This window comes from Anoplopoma fimbria, chromosome 20 (genome assembly GCF_027596085.1).
Source record: "Anoplopoma fimbria isolate UVic2021 breed Golden Eagle Sablefish chromosome 20, Afim_UVic_2022, whole genome shotgun sequence".
NCBI lineage: Eukaryota > Metazoa > Chordata > Actinopteri > Perciformes > Anoplopomatidae > Anoplopoma > Anoplopoma fimbria.
The window spans coordinates 2534631-2553320 of NC_072468.1; the positions used below are offsets into that span (position 1 = coordinate 2534631).

An 18690-nucleotide genomic window follows, 5' to 3' on the forward strand; every position below is an offset into this window, starting at 1 on the left:
GCTAGCTCAGCAGGCACCCAAGGAGAGCGCTGCTCCATTTCCTTGCAAATTTCCAAGATTGTTAGACATGGTGAAGCATTAAGCTGCGAGTCAGACTACTTTGATGTTTTCACACCATTGTAACTTGGCTGAAATGTTAGAAGGTTTGTAAGCTGGCATTGAATGTTCTATTATCTGTACAACCTTTGTTTAGCCGTGACAATTCATTACAAATAGCTCTGGTATTCGGTAACGTTGCTGTAGAGTTGCCCAATGAGTTTGCTCAGGTACAATACAAGTGAAACATAACTCTGTCAGCACTAACACTGATTACTGAAGACAGTCAGTTAGTTAGTCAGGCAGGTTTGTCTGTGTTTGTGTGTCTTTATCTCTTCCTGGCACAAGCAACATGGCACATGGAAAAAGTTTTCTGCCAGTTAACACAGAACACCTTATACACTATATCCCTACTTTCACTCACATTGCATACCACCTCCATCTCTCACACACTGAGTCAGCCCTGCAGGTGGCAACGTGTTGATCTAAATGCGTGAGATGCAATCAGCAGCCAGAGGGTTGTGTGGAGTTCCTGCTCAGGCCTTCAGCCACACATCCTACTGATAACATGGCCCGATAACCACGGCCACACCGGAGCAAAGGATCAGGGGACGAGTAAGACTGACAGTGTAGACAGAACACTCTATGTGTAATTTCTTAGGTGTTACTCGGATGGTGTGACCCTGTGGAGAAAGTGAACAAGTGTTAGTTGGCAGTCTGTTCTGCTTCACGCTTGACTGTAGGCTGGACAGATTACACAAAGTATTAAATGGCATGTGGGAGCATGTTTAAAGTTTTGTTTTTTTTCCCGCGTGAGCATGCATGAAGGATGGCATTGTTGTTGGTCTCCTGCTAAAAAAAAAAAAACTAAACACACACCCAGTGAAGGCTGTAAAGTCCTGGTGGCAGGTGGACACAACCTTTTCCCGTCTCTGCTGATGGTCGTTAATTCTGTTCTCTGAAGCACCAGAGAAGAATAGACCCAGTGTAGTGCTGGGAGACCGGAATGAACCAGGAACAAGACTTTGGATACACACTTGTACAAACATACACACATGCAAAATGGAGGCCAGGAGTGCCAGCCTGGCAACTTCACAAATGACCCACGAGCCTAATAATGTTATTGCTTTGTAACACATTCTAAATAGATGTTATTTTAGTCTTGTGGCATTGCTGTAGTCAGTGCTTCTGCTTTTGTGTCATGTGGGTCTGTGTGTGTGTGTGTGTGTGTGTGTGTGTGTGTGTGTGTGTGTGTGTGTGTGTGTGTGTGTGTGTGTGTGTGTGTGTGTGTGTGTGTGTGTGTGTGTGTGTGTGTGTGTGTGTGCTGGTCAGGGGGTGCGGTTGTCTATCAGTGTCTGGCCTCGACTTAACCTCTCGCCCAGGCCGGTGTGTTGGCGGACTCTTTAAAAGCAGATAGAATTTCCTTTTGTTTGCCAGAGAGCAAGAGTCTGTCTGTATACGAGTGTTAGTGTGCCTGCCTGGCCCCGCTCCCATGTGTGACCGCCCTGGTTATGTAAAGATTTATATGGATGACAATGTACAGGCGTTTCAGGTTTTGACATGGTGACAACGCACTGCAGAGGGGTTACTCATTCAAAACCCTCCCCTCCGTCAGAGTTAATCATTAGCTACTTCGGCACAGTTGGTAGCCAAGTGGAATGTGGAGGGGTAATCCTCCGGCAAAATAGGCCACAAGTTCATTACATCACTTTTACAATAACCCATAATATGCCGGTCTTGACTAGACTGACACTTTCTATTGTTCTCTTCTATATATGTTAAAATCTGTTTTTCTTCTTATATCAACATTGAGAGCATTTTTGTGCAGGTGTTCACTTTCCACAGTGGCCAGCGTTGTGCAATAGTGATTGTAAGCTTCGGCGCCGCTTACCACAGGTATGTCTGTTGAGGGCTCGGCCAGGATCTCAATGGTGAGGCTTTTGTAAAGCTTGGGAGAGGCTGCTTGGGACTGTCCGAAGAAAAAGTGATCACACGTAGCGACTTATCAATTACTGGATATTCACATTTGAATGAAGGAACTCTACCCCAACCTCAGGAGGTCGGGGCGTTTAGCTCTCCAGAAAGGATTCTGTGTTGCCTTGAAAGATTAGCTAAAGATGCACATCTAGTGTGTTCATTGATTGGTGATGCAGGCGAGGCGTCATATTTCACAACTGGATATCTCTGCTGCTTCCAAATCTCTCTCTTTCTCTCTCTGGGTCCCATGATACCCCTCTGACCACACCCCTCCGCACACACACTGCATCTGAACACTTACCAGTCTCCAGGTGTCGGTTCACCGCAGTAATCTGTGCTAATTAAGATAATTTGTGGTTAATCTCTGCTTTACTTCTTCCAAAATGTGTTGCTCAATTTAATTTTGACACCGTTCACATAATATATGTGTGGGAGAAAGTGAAGGAGAAGAAGGGAGACAGTTATACTGTCGTACGCACTAATGACTAAACTTTTCCAATGATATTTTTGTCCTTATACTGGCTTCCTTCTTCATTTTTCTTCTCTTTAAAGTCAATTCCTTCACTCTCCACTTGTGTCTTCTTGCCTTCTTTTCTCTCCTCTCCTCTCCTCTTGTTTCTTTCCTTCTCAGATCCTTTCCTTTCCTTTCCTCTCCTCTGTCTCCTCTCCTCTCCTTCCTCACTGGAGTCCTTTGTCTCAGCGTGTAAGGCATCCCTGCAGTAACTGCGAGTGAGGATTGGAGGGGATTTCTGCTCTGCGGGAGGGTAAGAGGGCTTTGGGAGGAAAATCCTTCCAACCCTGCCGCGGATCTGCCAAGCAAATCAAGGCAGCAGGCGACGCTCCAGCTCAATCCTCCCCAGCCATGTCTCTGTCGGTGAAGCAGAGCAGTTGAACTCACCCCTGGACCCCCCCCCCCCCCCTCCCTTTATCTGCACTCTTTAAAATCCCTGTAAAATCTGTGGAACAGCCTTCAGTAGATTCCAGATGTGTTTTGTCTCTCTCACGGTGCTGTCAGTCTGCGGTGTACAATGTTCAGCCAAGAGGAACGCTCTCTTACCTGGCGTCCCTTCATGCTATGAGATGTGTTGGCTTACAAGGGGAGCTCTCTGCGGATACACATTTTTAAATTCTGTGCCATACTCTGCTGTTTGATCCATAATCTCGTATACAAAATATCTGCAACAAGTCCGTTTGTATGTGTGCTGTGCGGTGGCATGCATGTGCATTTGTTATTTACCACATAGTCCCTGTAGGCAAGCTGTGCCGTGACATTGTCAGGTAAGGTCATATAAAGAACACCTCATTTTAGATGCTGTTAATTATGCAGGAATGTGGTCAACTGCCATCACTTGGGAAGGTCATTTGCTGCTCACCCTATTAAAGGGCACACATCTCTACAGGTCTTGGTCTGCTTGTGTTGCGTTGGGGTACAACTGCTCATTTTTGTTGTGGTTTTTGCGATGCTACCTTTGCTCTGCTGACATCCTGTTTAAGGGTAAAACTAACTTTAAAAGGCTTCAGGTTTTGCTGAGGTCTTCCATTCGATGTCACACTGCAAATGTATTTACTCAAGATGTGTTTGTGTGTAGGTTTGTCTCTTCATGTTTATATATATTCTGTGGCTGTTTATGTGTACAATATTTATGCTGATGCTTCCATATTGCGGCCCCTAAGCAAGGGCGTCTGTTTCATCTAATTGAAGGTCAATATTTGCATTAGCATTCCTACAGACAACCTTCCTAGCTTGGTTTTACCAGAACACAGGCTACCACTGTACTTCAATAAAACCAGAGGGCCTGTCATATTCTAGTTTAGTACTGCCAAACCTATCTCACTACACTAAGGCACATTTGTACTCTGCCAAAATGCGGTGGGAAGGTCTTTCATGGCCCGCAATTATTCTGCAAGAGATGGGGGGAAAAAAAGTGTTTTCATTTTTGTAAAACCAATTAGAATCACCAAGTGGAGTCCTAAACTTTGCAAAGCCAGCAGGTTCTCTTGCTAAATACTACTGGGGAATGACTCTGGGAAACAGGGCACAAGGCTAATTAAATTCAGCAAGAGTGGGAATTCCCCAATTTGATGATACATTTTCTTATAGGGACAGGGGGGAAAAAAACAGCAACAGTGACTGGAAGAGAGAAAAGACAAACAGAATGCAATAGTCAGGCAATGATGCTTATCCCTGTGGTCTTTGGATTCAGATAAGTCAGAGCTGAAACAAATAGTCAATTAATCAATCAATTGACAGATAATATAGTCTATTTTGATAATTGATTGGGATTGTTTTATTCATTTTTCAAGCAAAGGTAATAGGGTAAAATGTTGAAAATTCTCTGGTTCTAGCCTCTTGAATGGCAGGATTTAATGCTTCTCTTTGGATTTTGGAGTTTTTTGGTCAGACAGAACAATACATTTGATGTCACCCTGAGCTCTACGAAGTTATGTTAAGTGTTTGACATGTCATAGACCGAATGAATCATTGTCAGATGAACACTAAAAATGTTCGTTGCAGCCCTCCTTGGGTCAAGTGTATGTTGCACGGATTTCCATTATTTTTTGGCAAATATTATATGTTAGGGGAGTGTTGTAACAAGAAAAGAGTTGTGTGATTAATCATTGTATCAAGTCTGCATTTATTTTTGTAACTTGGTTATTTATTTAGATAATCTGGTCAGAGGTGAACCAAAACCAGGGTTAGGAAAACCAACTGTAGCGAAAATTCTTCCAATTTTGGCTTATTACAACTTAATTTATTTTTTATAGCTCTGGTCATCAATTCCATGTTCTTTTTTTGCTAACATACTCACTAAAGTAATTGCTGATATATCAGAAAGCTGCAAAAATTACTAAAATGAATCTAATCAAAAGACACGAGCAGTCAGACAACGAGTCAGACTGCCACTGATCCTAATGTTAGTCTAAGATTATGTAAGGATAAACCCACATTTGTTCATTTAGGTGTCTGTCTGTAAACCTGAATAATCCTTGATGAGACGAAGCCAAACAAAAGGCATGGCAGCAGGTGAATCATCTCAGGCAGGATCAAGCTCCACAATGCAGCCTGAGTGAAGTAATCCCGTGTCATATTTGTCACACTGTCATGGTGGATTTACAGTAAGACCAATGGTCAGGTGATGGTGCTGCTCAGCATGAATGGCTCTATTGGGGAAGTCATGGAGGGGAGGTAGAGAAAACAGTTTGTTTGATATTGTAGATGTTCTGTCACACGGAGCTGCAGACAGATTCACCCCGGCGAAATTGATAAAATAAACAGATGATTAAAAAAAAAAGCTTGTGCCTCTCATCACAGGGCTTCATGTTTACCTTTTGCTGCTGGATGCTAAAGCTAAGGTTTTCACGTCCTTTCGGGGGAGCAAGGATGGAGGAGTTGTAGGTGGAGCTGAGGAACGAGGCAGAATGAAGGCAAATATTCGAGGCTAACACATGAAAGTCCTGAATCCATAAATCAATTTTCTCTACTGTACCCTCTTATCCTGTGCAGGATCTGCATCGTCTCCCAGCACATACTCGGATAGACTCACAGTAAGACTGTTTTCACAGTTTTGTTTATTTGGATATAATAAATATTATATGAATTATGATTTACAGCCATAACTAAGATTATAGCTTTGACTTTATAATGCATGGTGGCATATGTTTTAGAGAAAAGGACAATGATTTCTGTGGAAAGCTCTGCCTCTGAGGTGTTACACTGATTTCTCTTATGTAATCCTCCTGTCCTCAACAACCTAATACAGTCAGCAGTCCCAGTGTTTGCACCCAGGTAGTCCCCCACCTCCTCCCGTTTTCTCTGCTTTGCACTGTCAGCACAGTGCCAGGGAGCAACCCCAGCTGTGTCACTGCAGACTTGGATTTTTCATCAACACTCTGCAACTCTAATATGCTTAATGGCTCTGCGCTCGCCCCCTGAGGACCCCTGTCTTGCCCCAATGTCAGCTGATTGACAGGTTGCCGAACCAAGTGAAGTGGCTACGGGGAGGGACAAGATTGTTGTGCTAGAGTGGGCATATGATGCTTCTGGTGCATCCCGGGCCCAAGGGTGAACGCCATTTTCACTCTGACACCCACACTCAAAGGGAGACCAGATAGCTGCACGGCTTGTAGCATGTGACCAGCTCCTACGACTCCTATCTTCCTTGTTCTCCGTCTCTCTTTGTCTCACTACCAAGCTGTAGTAGTGTGCTTTCTGAGAAGCTGAACAGTATTCTTTGAGAGTACAGTAGCCGGAGCAGCAGGACTGGGTTCCCACTCACTGCCCCAGAGCAGGGTGTCCATTACTGAGGGAGTGCCGAAAGTACACAGAAGAGGGAGATCAGGAGAAGCCCTAGTAAGAGTTTTGGAGCGAGAGAGGGGGGTATAGAGTGGAGAAATCAATTTGTCTCTGAGCAACACTTAGATTGTTGCTCACTGTGTGCGATTACAGGATTTCCAAATTATTAGATTGTAAATCTTGAGTTAACCTCTTGAGCTAAATTACATGGGAGGGTTTTTTTTGTGTGTAAAAGCATAATGTTTCTTTGTCAGCCTGTGGGATGGATGATGTCTCCGGTATTGTGAGAGCAAGCTTTCCCTGTTGCTAAGCCTGCAACAGCCTTTCTTTTATTGGTCATAGTTGTTGGTTTTGGCTTGCATGATTGGTCTTGTTGTTATCAGCATTACAGATACACAATTCACAGGTTGGATGGCATACTCGATGGCTTTTGGAGAGGCTGCAAGGATGGGAAGAGGGCAACCTTTTCTTTTTTTTGAAGCTCATGTGCAGCCGCTAAACTTAAGAAGCAGCAGTTTGCTTTGCAGAGAGTATCATTGTTTCCTCCCATCAATCAGTGTAATTCGCTGTTTATTGCTTTTCTGTGTAACTACAGTGTTATCAGATTATCCTCGGTGCTGTTTCCACGGTGAACGTTATATTTCAGTGTGTTGTGTCTTTACTACTCTACTCTGTGTGTTATCAAACAAGCTTGTGTAAAGATAAAAAAAAAATGTTATCCCACCAAAGCCAGACTAAGCCTTTAGTCCGAGGGTGATATATATATATTTATTTTTTTTGTATGTCAGTAATTTGGGTGTTCTTTCAGTCTGTCGATGACTTTAGGCAGGACTAAAATATCTCTATTGGGTGACCATAATATTTTACACAGACACTGGTTGTTCCCAAACAGAGGCCCTGACTAATTTAGTGTCCAAAGCGAGATTTTAGCTGCTGCCCGTTGCATCGCAGCCTGTTGCACCACCTATCATTGTTTCTATACACTCACACAGAAACTGCATAACGTTGAGATTAAGCTATGCAGATCACACTTAAAATAAAAACTGTATTTCTCAAATTGTGTAGTTATTCCCGAAACACCCAAATAGTCTTTCCATTTTTCCGTAATGAATTTAAGGTTTCAGCATTTACGTTATTTTTTTAGCTATTTACTTAATTAGCATACATGATGTCATCCAAAGTAAGCTGGTATCACTCTGCTTCAGCAGTGATTAAGCTTTAATTCTATAGATGAACTCTTTATTCATCACATTACCACTGTTATTTATATATACATGATACAGTGTATTTAACTGATGTTAATCATATCACATTTTAAGGTCAGTTTCATTCTCACTCACTTTGGTAAGTCTTACTAAGTCAGTAATTATGTTTTGGGGGGCTTTTTTGCGCTATTTTGGAATAGTGTTATTAAAATGTTATTAGTAATAAATTGAAAACGTAAAGATTTTTGAATTTTGACTTGGTTTCCAAATGATGAATCCTATTTTAGCTTTGGTAATCCCCTTTCATCTAGTGCCACCATGAGGTTGCTATATTTCATTTTGTCCAATACTTTAGTTTATGACTAAATATCTTCAACACTAATGAGCTGAACCTTGTGTTAAATTAGCAAACAATAACATTCTACAATGCTAAACTAAGATAGTGATCATGTTGATATTACCTGCTATACATTAGGATGTCAGCATTTTACACTGTGAGCATGTTAGCATGCTGACATTAGTGTTAAGCTCAAAGAACTGCTTTTGCACACAGAGCCGCTAACATGACTGTAGACGCTTATATTACTTCAGTAACTCATTATATTTTTCAGTCACTAAACGTTACTACTTTTAACTTAATTAATTAACTTTATCTAATAATGATCTAATAACATACTTTCTGTTGTAGCTACTAAAAACTGGTAAGTTGATTTAATTTCTCCCACATTGTCAGTGTTATATTATAGGTACCATTGAATTCAACATAGCCAATATGCAGTATAGCCAGTCAGGTGAAGTATGTCCTTGTTTTACCCTTAAACTGAGAGAAGGTTCATGTTGATGTCTGAGTGAAGGCCAGACCTTTCAATCAACTAAACGCCTGTTGAGTCTTGCCAGACCACAATGAGCAGAGTGAAGACTGTGGGCTGACAACACTGACTCTGCCAAGACCTGCCTGAAGAGATTCTGTTGTGCTTGTGACAGTTTGTGTTTTTAGTAGGGTGTATAAGTGTACATAAATATATATATGTGTTCCTGACCATAAGATGTTCTCAGTGAATCTGAAACAGTCCTGATCTATGCTTCCATCTTTCCATAAATACAAACCTCAGCTCTCTCCTCTCTGTACCTCTTTCACTGTGATGCTTTTGTTCAGATGCTGGTTAACTTGTATGGTTTGAGTTTTCTTCATTTTGTAGTCAGGCTGCTTCTTTATTAGATTTCCACTTTCACTGGAGGGCACATCTTGACACTTGTTTAAGTTTTGTGGATTTATGCTTATGACTGCGTCAACGGCTACTTAAATGTACTATAAACACATTTTTATTCTTCCAGAAACCTATGCTGTTAGTTCGTCAGTTGTAAGTTAGCCTGTAAGCCTGCTGTAGCTGTTTGATTGCTTCATCTCTTCACGGTGAAATTTATACTCTGACTGACTAGATTACATTGATGTAATGCTTTTGAACAAAGGAGTCATATTGTTTATTGTTTTTCCGTTAGACTTTTTGTCGTTTTTAGAATACTTCATCATAATTAAGTTGAAATATCTTTATTGAAACCACTAATTAACTCTAAATAATTAAACATTTACTGAAGAGCGATTAAATAACTTTAAATCATTCTTTTGGATTCAGTTGTTTTCTTAATATTGTATGTCAAAACTGTTGTTGAGAACTGGAGTACTTAGTGCCTGTCAGAAGAAGAACCTGCCTGAATCTACAGCCACTGACCATAAAAAGTCAGCTGCAAGATTGTGAACCACGCCAAGGTTTCCCTTATCGGTCAGCTCTCTAGGAAATGAATGAACTTCTAGTGACCTGTTTGTTGTATAACTTATGTATAGTGTTTCAGTGACACAACTGTTAATTGTGAAGTGAATATACAGGAATTTGAACCCAGAGGAAATCAAGAGCCATGAACCACTATTTTTGTCCACAAGTTTCTTTAATGTCATGAAATAAAATGGTGCTCTGACATCAAACATCAGTGTGGTTTCAATTACCCTGTGTTGGCTGGTACAGGAAATATGTTTGCTGCACAATCATACATTATGTTTGAAAGGTCTGTGGTTAAAAGGGTAAATACCTCACAGTTTTTCATATACATATTCACATACAACTTCCTATCAAAATTAATTCCAGTCCTTCAATTCTTTCTCAAATTTAGACAATTTCTATTGTGTTTTGACTGAGGTCCATAAAAGAGGTGCGCAGCTGAATCATCAGGGTGAATTGGACCGCGCTGAGAACAGATGCAGTAAATTCAAAGCATGGAAAATATTGAAATCCCATCCACAAAAATGAAACTGTCAGAAAAAAAGAGTCTTTCTGTCCTGAATATCTCCACCGTACAAATACTCACCAACAAATACATAAAAACTTGTCAGTTTGCTGTCATTACAGGAAATACCTTATAGATGTTTCACTTTGGCTATGTGCAACTCTTCAGGTTTAGTCTTACTGTCCTTTTTTGGAAAATACTTGTATTTTCGAAAGTTAAAGGAGAAGATTGATATCACTTGCACATATTTCCATTCCATTTCCATTAGAAGGCCACAGTCAAGTGGTGAAAAAGTATAAAATTATGTTATAATTAGTGGGCTTCTGGGGTAGTGGTGTGCACATTTTGTTACCATTTAGAGCCAGGCTAGTGGTTGTTTCCTTCTGATTCCAGTCTTTGTGCTAAGCTAAGTGGCTGATGCCTCATATTTAATGGACTGACATGAGAGTGGGATCATCTTCTCATCTAACTCTGCCAGAACCGCAAATAAGGGCCTCAAACCAAATGGTTTCAAACTGTAGGTTTCTCCCAAATTCTCCACTAAAACTCTCTGTACTTCTGCTCCTCTAATATTCTGTCAGGTTGGTGTGTTCAACTTGTTTGCTGTCAATCTAGCCGTGACTACTTTGGTTCAAACAATTAGATGTGAGAGTTTGGGGCTTTGCATCATGGCCGATGGTTTTTGCTTTTCTAAAACCAGTTCAACGTATTATTTGAGGTAGCTTGTTCAGATAGAAAACAGCGATATAAAGTGGTAGACTTGGCGAAGCCTTTATTTTATTATTAAATAAAAAGTTAAAATTTTGACGAAGCCTTTATTTTATTATTAAATAAAAAGTTTAAATTTTGTTCCTGAAGAGAAGATAGCCCTGGTTGACAAGCACTAATACATGCTTATATGAAATTGTTGTAAAAAATTGGGTGATCTCAGCTGAGCGCAATATTAAATCAATAGTGGTTTCAGGTGTCAATTGTATTGGTGTTTTACAGCACGTTCAAACAGATATTACCCAATCAGTATTAAATATAGAAGGCAAATTGCCTCATTGTGCGATTGTTTGACACCCAACCTGCAGTCCTGAGATGAGCAAATGTGGAACCTGAGGTTACACTGAGATATCTGTAACCGGGCATGACAGAAAGCTCTTACAGTAAACATTATCTGAGGTAACATAATGATCCAATGTGTGTATATCCATACAGAGAAGCCATAGAGCCTGGCTTAGGGCATGTTCAGAGAGAGTGCTTCAACCGGTATTGGATGACAAATCAGTCGTATGTAGCCGGGCAAGAACTAACAGGAAATCAATGTATCCAGCCACCTATCCTACATTGATACAGTGTCTCACTTTCCTGCTCATCTCGCTGCCTCTCTCTCTCTCTCTCTTTCTCTCTCAGGCTGTGTTTCTGCAGCGTGCTTCTTTGAAAGCCACATCATCTCTATTTTAAGGACGTCTTTGTTTCTCTGCTTTTTATTCAAATGATCAGGCTCACACAGCCAGGAGGATGCAGCTCTGTCTGAGGACGAGCAGGTTTGTGGGGAAGAGAGAAAGTTGGCGAGGCGGCTTTCACAGTCAGGTTTCTCCTAACCAGATCTTTAAGAGGTGATGACAGCTGGAGGAATGTGCCGCTAATGCCCCTAACGCGGGTCTTGTGACCTTTGGGGGTCACTTCCAGAGCAATTTAAAAGGTCTGGTTGTTCAGGGGGGGAGAAAAATGCTCATCTGTGATGTGTGTCATATACTGTATATGATTTGATCTCATTCAGAAGCAGTGTGCAGGAGTTTGGGTTTGTTACTGTACACTGGAACAAGACGGTGTGGCTGTGTGTGAGCTTCCCCCGTGGCCAGACTAGACTGCTCCTCCCAGCAACAATGAGCACAGCTAGTGACAAATTTCTGTTTCTGTCTGCTAACTCAAAGTGGGCCAGTAGGTTTGCATTGAAGTGGGCCATGTTTGACTCACAGTGCAGACTTATGAAGGTGTCCCGTGATGTGATTTAATTTGATATTGGAACTGTTTTTGTAATAGCAAATAACTTGTTTTTTTCCAGTAACTTCCTTGTAGTCAGAGTTTTGGTAATGAAATAGGACGCCAGTGTATGTTTGCTTGTCCCGGGTCCTTTGTTACTAAGCAGCGTGCAGGTATTGACACTCATCTTGACACCTTAATCCTTCTCGACGTTGTGTTTACAGTACAGTAAGGCTTCTGTATCTTTAGCAATCTGTTGTTGACAACTGTTACTGTAAAGATTAGCGCAGTGAATGCAGCATGATGATTTAACATGTTCGGTAAAAAACAAGCTAAAAAAACCCATTTCTTTTTATCAATCCATGCAGAAAGTTTTGCTTGTAGTTGCTGAGGTTTAGAGATACCTGTCTCAGAAATTACTGCCTCGACTTCAATACAATGGAGGTACTTTTTTTTGTGCCGCTCTAATGTTAGTTTAATTGCATTAAAAAACTACTGAAACTTTTCGGAATAAATTAATTCATTATTCAGGATAATTCATTAACACACTGTCAGCAGTATTGATAGGGACTATTTATTTTCCAGAAAACTGCTTCTTGGGATTATCCAGGTTAACCAGGAACTTTTGTCAGCAGGGATATTAACTCAGATGGATTTCAAAATCTGGACCGGGTAACTTTTCGTAAAACAAGACACCACTAGAGATAAATTAGGAAATCTTTGCAGTTTATGGTTGACGTATATTCTGTATATTTCAGCATTTCATTTCCATTCAATTCCCATGCACACAAACAGACACATATTTACTAAGAGACTGCTGCACTTGATTGTCGTGTTTGATTGATGAGCTGTCTCACTCAGCCCTGGAGCTACAGTCCCAAGATATGGATGCTGCACACGGCGTACACATTTGATAGCCTTTTATAAGATTGGCAGACAGAGTCCCTACTTGGTCGGAGCCGTGTACCGAGAAGACGAACTGACCATGTACAGGAGCTCTCTCTCTCAATGGCTCTGTCTCTCTCCCACGCATGTGCACACTCTTTTTCTCCACACTTGTTATTCCCTGTCTCGCACTCTTTCCCTCTCTCTGTTTTTCACAGGCGCTCACAAACACCCCCACTTTCAGAGAGACAAACACATAAACAGACGGGTTATGGCACATGGCGTTTGTATATGTGCATTCGGTTTGAAGGGCAGCTGACGCGTCAGTTGAGCCTCTGTTGACAGGCTACTAATGCAGCGTGGCACCGTGCAGAATGGGCAGCGGGGGCAGGCACTGGAGGAGAGAGAGTAAACTGTCAACCGACACTTAGGCTGAATGGAGTTGTTTGTCCCGGTGGGTAGCAATTACTTGGACTGGCCTGGCTTTGAGTAAACTCCCTGATCAGAAGGGTGCCCCTATGCCAGGCCGCGAGAGAGAGAGAGAGGGAGGGAGGGAGGCCGTGTTGATACATTCTGTGGCCTGGTCCTCGTGTTTGAACACACTCAGACTTCAGCTTCCACCTGTTGATTCTTCCCCGCGTATGTGTTTGTGCAGGCAGCACTGAAAGCACCACCAGCACTAACTTAACAGCCCGAATGGACATAGTCACAGGTTCCTGAGATGTGTAGATAAGGCATGGCGCCAGATCATGCACTGTGCTACAGCAGTGCTTGTTGTACCTGCTGCAGCTTCACACAGGATGCACTACAGCAGCTGCAGAAAGAGGAACTAGCACAGGCTTTCCCATCACTGGGGAGGAATCCACATGAGTGACTTCAAAGAAAAATAGATACCATCAGTGGAAACCAAAATAACTGCACTAAAATGACAGCTGTCATATATTTAAACTAACTGCACAAGTGTACAGACAGTTGTCATTTAACAGCAAGTAGAGGCAAATTCAGAAAATACAGATAATACCATGTTTTCATTGTTGCATAATAGCAAAACATTCTAAACTTAAGTCTACCAAAAAAGACTGAGGACAAACATTATATTTGACCCCTCTCCAATCACCTCAACTGAAGATGTTCATCTCATCAAAGCCTCAAGACCGCTCTTTTCAGTTGCACCACGACTTGAGAGCGCAAATATGAAGCAGTTGACTGTGAACGGCGGGTACAATAAGCTGCGTGGGAGAATTTGCACTGTGATCTTGACATCCACGCATCACTGGGTCTTGTGGGTGCAGGGAGGACAGCTTTTGAAAATGTCAGTTCCTCTTTCTATATTTAACCACTCCTGCTCAACCTCCCCCTACCCTTTTGCTTTGTCACTCATTTATTTCTTTGCTGCATTTTGAGTTCGGTGTTGAGCTGTCAAAAGGCAGATGAGGTCTCTTTGACAGACACTCTGTATCTGTTTCACTTGTGTTACAGTAACTACCTGCGAGGCCCCAGAGTCAGTTTGTACACTGCTGCGGTCCCTTATGTATTTGTTTCATGTCAGAAGACCATTTTGCCTTTGAGGCAGTGAATCAAAACTAATGCTTAAGACTTAGAAAAATACTAATTCTGTATAAACGATAATAGCTGGCTTTAGACTACCGTTGCAAATTGCTAATGATATATCAGCTCTATATGATATCACTAACCAATCAGGGACTATACTCAGGGCCAGGCTACTTTTCATAATCACTAACCACAGCAGCCCTGGAGACATGATTTCCTGGTAGCCTTCCTCATAATATACATGAAGTTTGCTCTGCCGCATAGAAAGACAGTGGGGCTTATTAATGATCCAGCACCATGGAACAGGAAAAGATAATGAGAGTATGTTGCAAGGCGGAAATTGAGAACTAAATGGGTGGAGAATGGCTGCAAAGAGGGAATTGTGCATTTCTTTGTCTCAGAGAAAGGGAGATAAACAGCGAAAAGTGAGAAACCCCTCAAGATAAAAAGAAAAAGAGAGCATTGCTGAGTTAAATAGAAGGTGGTCAGTCTTTCAGTGTTCTACAGGATCAGATATCACATCTGCTCAGGATACATATCGATTGGCTTTAACAAAAGACTAGCATGCTCGACTCCATTAGCAGGCCGGTTGGTTGCATGTCTAAGACCGCTCTCCACTAGCTGCATTATATCTGGTGTGTTTGTTTGTGTGAAATGGATGTACATATGTATATTTGAATACCTAATCCAAATATCAGAAACAAGCGTAATAAAAGTTGGCACCGATTACTTTAAAAATGTTCACATGGCTTGTTATTTAATGAGAGAGTTTAGTTATAAATTGAATTATCCGGGCAGAGTTCTCGTAGCACTGTCTTTTTTTCAATTGCTCAATGCTCACTGTGAGTCCAACGATGTGTAACGCGAAATCAGTAAAGTACTCTTAGTACTATTATGCTTTACTCTAAAGCCTAATGCCAGCATGCTTACATGCTCACCTTAAAAGGTACAATGTTTACCATGTTCAACATCATAGTTAAATGTGTTAGCACGTAACCATTTGCTAATTAGCACTAAACACAAAGTACAGCTGAGGCTGTTGGTCATCAACCAAGGTGTTGGACAAATTTAACTGATTGATCTGATGATGGTGCTTAAAGAAAAGTCAGGGGATCAACAAAGTCAATAGCATTCATGCCCTTGGAAACTTCATCCGATAGTAGTTGAGATATTTCAGTCAGTTTCCATGGCTGAAAGCAAGATTTTTGTTATCATGGGGATCAAATTAGCACCTGTATGAAAAACATTTTGACATTCCTCCAGCTCCATGCATGACATCAGTTGCGCAATGATTACTTGTCTGCTCATAACACACACTCATTAGTGTCCTAACACTAGTAGCAGGAGCCATCCAGTCATGGTATATCGTCAAACTGAAAGCTGTTCTTCGGGGTAAAAGTGGCCAGGTTTATGTCAAGCTTTGAGAAATCTATGTAAAATAAGATGCAGCCTATTTTAGTTTTATGTTGTTACATTTTCATGAGGAAGGTGAGAATTAAGTGATGAATAAATGTAGCTTCATACATTTAGCTGAGTAATGACTTGGATTTAGTTGTTTGACATGCTGTTCCCAGAAGATTCAGCCCACTTGGTTTGATGGACTACTTCTTTTACCCCAGTTTTTTTTTTTTTTTTTTTTTTTTTTTTTTTAAATCAGTGCAAACAGGTAGAGCAATACTTAGTCACAGTGGCTTTTATACACTACTTGGGCTCCCTCTTTAAATGGGTTTTGTTTCTATCATAATACCACAGTCTTATGTACAGACGGGGGTCAGTTTACTGGAAGACCACAGTTCTGAAATAATCTGCCTTTGGAACAGAGAGAACCCTCTCTGAATACTCCCATATTTTCCCGTTTTACTGCATGTGTCTGCAGTTTATGGAGTGAAAGTCCAAAAATATGTCATCTGTATGGTTGTCTGTAAATGCGCGCACCACTAATTTGGTCTAAATTATAGTCTGTGGCTACTCCAAAACAACATGGAGTTTCTTATAAAGCATGATGTGTGCAGTTTAGGTGTTGCTTGCCTCTGCATTATATGAGGTAGGTTGGTGTGTGTAATGTACGTGAAATTGTCTCATGTGACCATACCACAGGGGAGCCCTTGTTTCATTTTACTGTAAATGATAACAGTTTTGCATAATGTGAGCATGACGTGCTTTGGGCCAGTAGGTAGCATATGGTTACCATTTATTATAGCATCACGAAAGCATGCCTTCACACCTTCATGATCGTTGCACTTCCCATTTTAGTCCCTGTCGTCAAACTTGTAATCTTCTGTGTTGTCGCTTGCAGGACTGTTCAACTTAATAGCTCCACGGCTCTCTCTAGTTCCTAACCAGACTGTGTGTCTGCAGCCCGGTCCCCGGCCTCGCTAATCGTTACGTCTGTGTAGAGCAACTTTCCTGTCAATCATTGCCACAGTGGCAGTTTTGTTCCCGGGCCTCTGCTCCCCCCCCTCGAAACCTTCCCGTCAGAACCCCTCAGTCTGAGGAACAGAGGACAAAGGGATGACGGATGGGTGAAGGTCCCTCGCAGGGAAGTACAGTATAGAAGGTGTGTGCTGTAAGGGTTGACAATGAGCACATTCAGGGCAGACACAATACAGCCCCTCGGCCTCGCAAAGCCAGCAGCCTGTGAGAGTAGTCCAGCATCAGGCCGGCACAGTCCCCTACAGCAGTCAGCCAGCAGCCGGCCAGAGCCAGGGGTAATCACCAAGTCCTGAACAACACTCCTATTGACTGAGACCAAATAAAATACGAGAGGAAAGACAGAGCAGAGGAGAAACAATAGGAAGACATGTGAACAACCCAGAAACAGGAGAAGAAGACGAAAAAAGAGCAAATGAGTAGGTGTATTGTTAGATGAGGTTGAAAGACAGACAAAAAATGAATACAATCGATCAATAAGAGAAGGAGAGGAACATCTTTTCCTTTTTGACACATCCCCTCATCTGGCTGTAAGTGCCACCAGGCCACCACGTGTTGCCGGCCTGTGAGGACCCATGTTCCCTCTGCCGGCCTTCTGATCAGCAGCCCAGCCATCCGCTCGTTCAGTTCGCCGGCTCGTTGCTGTGTGAGTGTGTTTATTTTAGAGCGTGTGACTCACACTTCCTATACTCTGCCAGTGAGGCAAAGCTCTAAGGAACAGCAGGACCTCCGTTCATTCGCAATTCTCTCTTTCTGTTTCTCTCCCTCTCTCTCTCTCTCTCTCTCTCTCTCTCTCTCTCGTGTTGCACCGCTGATAGGCCTAGTCCGAGTTCTGCGTAATGCGGGGGCTTGCTTGAATGGATGCCACTCTGGAATTCATTTGCAGATGCAGCGCGGCGGCAGGGGCTGGAGGATTTACGTAAATCAGACATGTTCATGTGGGCAGAGAGTTTGTCACTGAGGAAGAAGGCTGCTGTTTTTTCCATCACCCACCACTACAATAAGATAACTTTGCTGATAAGGAGGTGATAATTGCAAGGAATTGGCCTCAGGGTTGTGTGTGACAGGGGGAAAATCCCATGTAAGAGCTGTTTGTAATCCTATTTATTGTCAACGCCACCGGAATGTTTTAACGGCTTTAAGAACCTGACTCTGTAGGTGCATGTTTTTTGTTTCCCTGATTTGCTGTGCACTTTGGTTTCAATGAGACACATGCCAATTGATGCCATGACTTTGGATTCAGAGAGGATAGTGTGACTTTTTGGAGATGTTACTCATGCTATGGGAATATGAGTCGCTTTTAGACTCTTCTTGCTACCGCATCTTCCTCCTCCTCCCCTTGCATTTGTACAGTGGAAACATTCATTTACTGTCTTCCCCTCTCCATCACTCTTTTTTGCCTCACCCCCAGCCTCTCTCTCCCTCCCTCTTTCTCTCTCTCTCTCTCTCTCTCTCTCTCTCTCTCTCTCTCTCTCTCTCTCTCTCTCTCTCTCTGTCTCTCTGCAACACACCCACTCAAACAGTCATATCCGCTCTCACTCTCTGGCTCTCCCTGCTTGTCTCACAGTGCCTGTGAAGCGTCTCTGAGGGGGAAGACCAGACTGCTCTGTCAGGTAATCTAAACTCTGTCTCTCTCTCTCTCTCTCTCTCTCTCTCTCTCTCTCCCTCTCTCTCTCTGCGCTCCCCTCCCCTCACTCTCTGTCTTTCGCTCCCTGTCTTCCTCTCGTATTTAAATCCGTCTCTGTATTCCTCTCTCCCTTCTGTCCCCCCCTTTTCTCTCTCTCCCTTCCTATCATTACTTTTCATGTCAGCTATGGTAAAGTTATTTACTTAGTTATTGCAGCTCTTCTGTTGTGTGTATACATTTCAAAGTTTATTATTTCAAATTTGTCATTTGGTACAATATAATCTAGCACTTCAGCACCCAGAGGAGTATTTTGTAAATTTAAAGATTGAAGTTGGTTAATGTCAAAAACTCTGTTTAAGGACTAAATGACACAGTTGATTTAGCATGTCAAAGGATACTGAATTGTATGGACGTTGTGATGAAAGGATTTAAAT

At 42.0% G+C, this 18690-nt stretch overlaps 1 protein-coding gene across 5 annotated transcripts in view; it reads left to right on the forward strand.

The window, feature by feature from the left end:
• The window catches only part of LOC129110097 (transcription factor HIVEP3), a 38557-nt gene that overhangs the window by 2023 nt on the left and 17844 nt on the right, over positions 1–18690 (forward strand). The window contains exon 1 of one of the 5 annotated variants that reach the window (XM_054622254.1): positions 18204–18242. The exons of 2 other annotated variants lie outside the window; for them this stretch is intronic. The gene's annotated coding sequence lies outside the window, so the exon portion shown is untranslated. Of the gene's footprint in view, positions 1–18203; positions 18243–18690 lie in introns of those variants that run through there. 2 more of the 5 variants (XM_054622255.1, XM_054622251.1) reach the window with 2 other exon arrangements.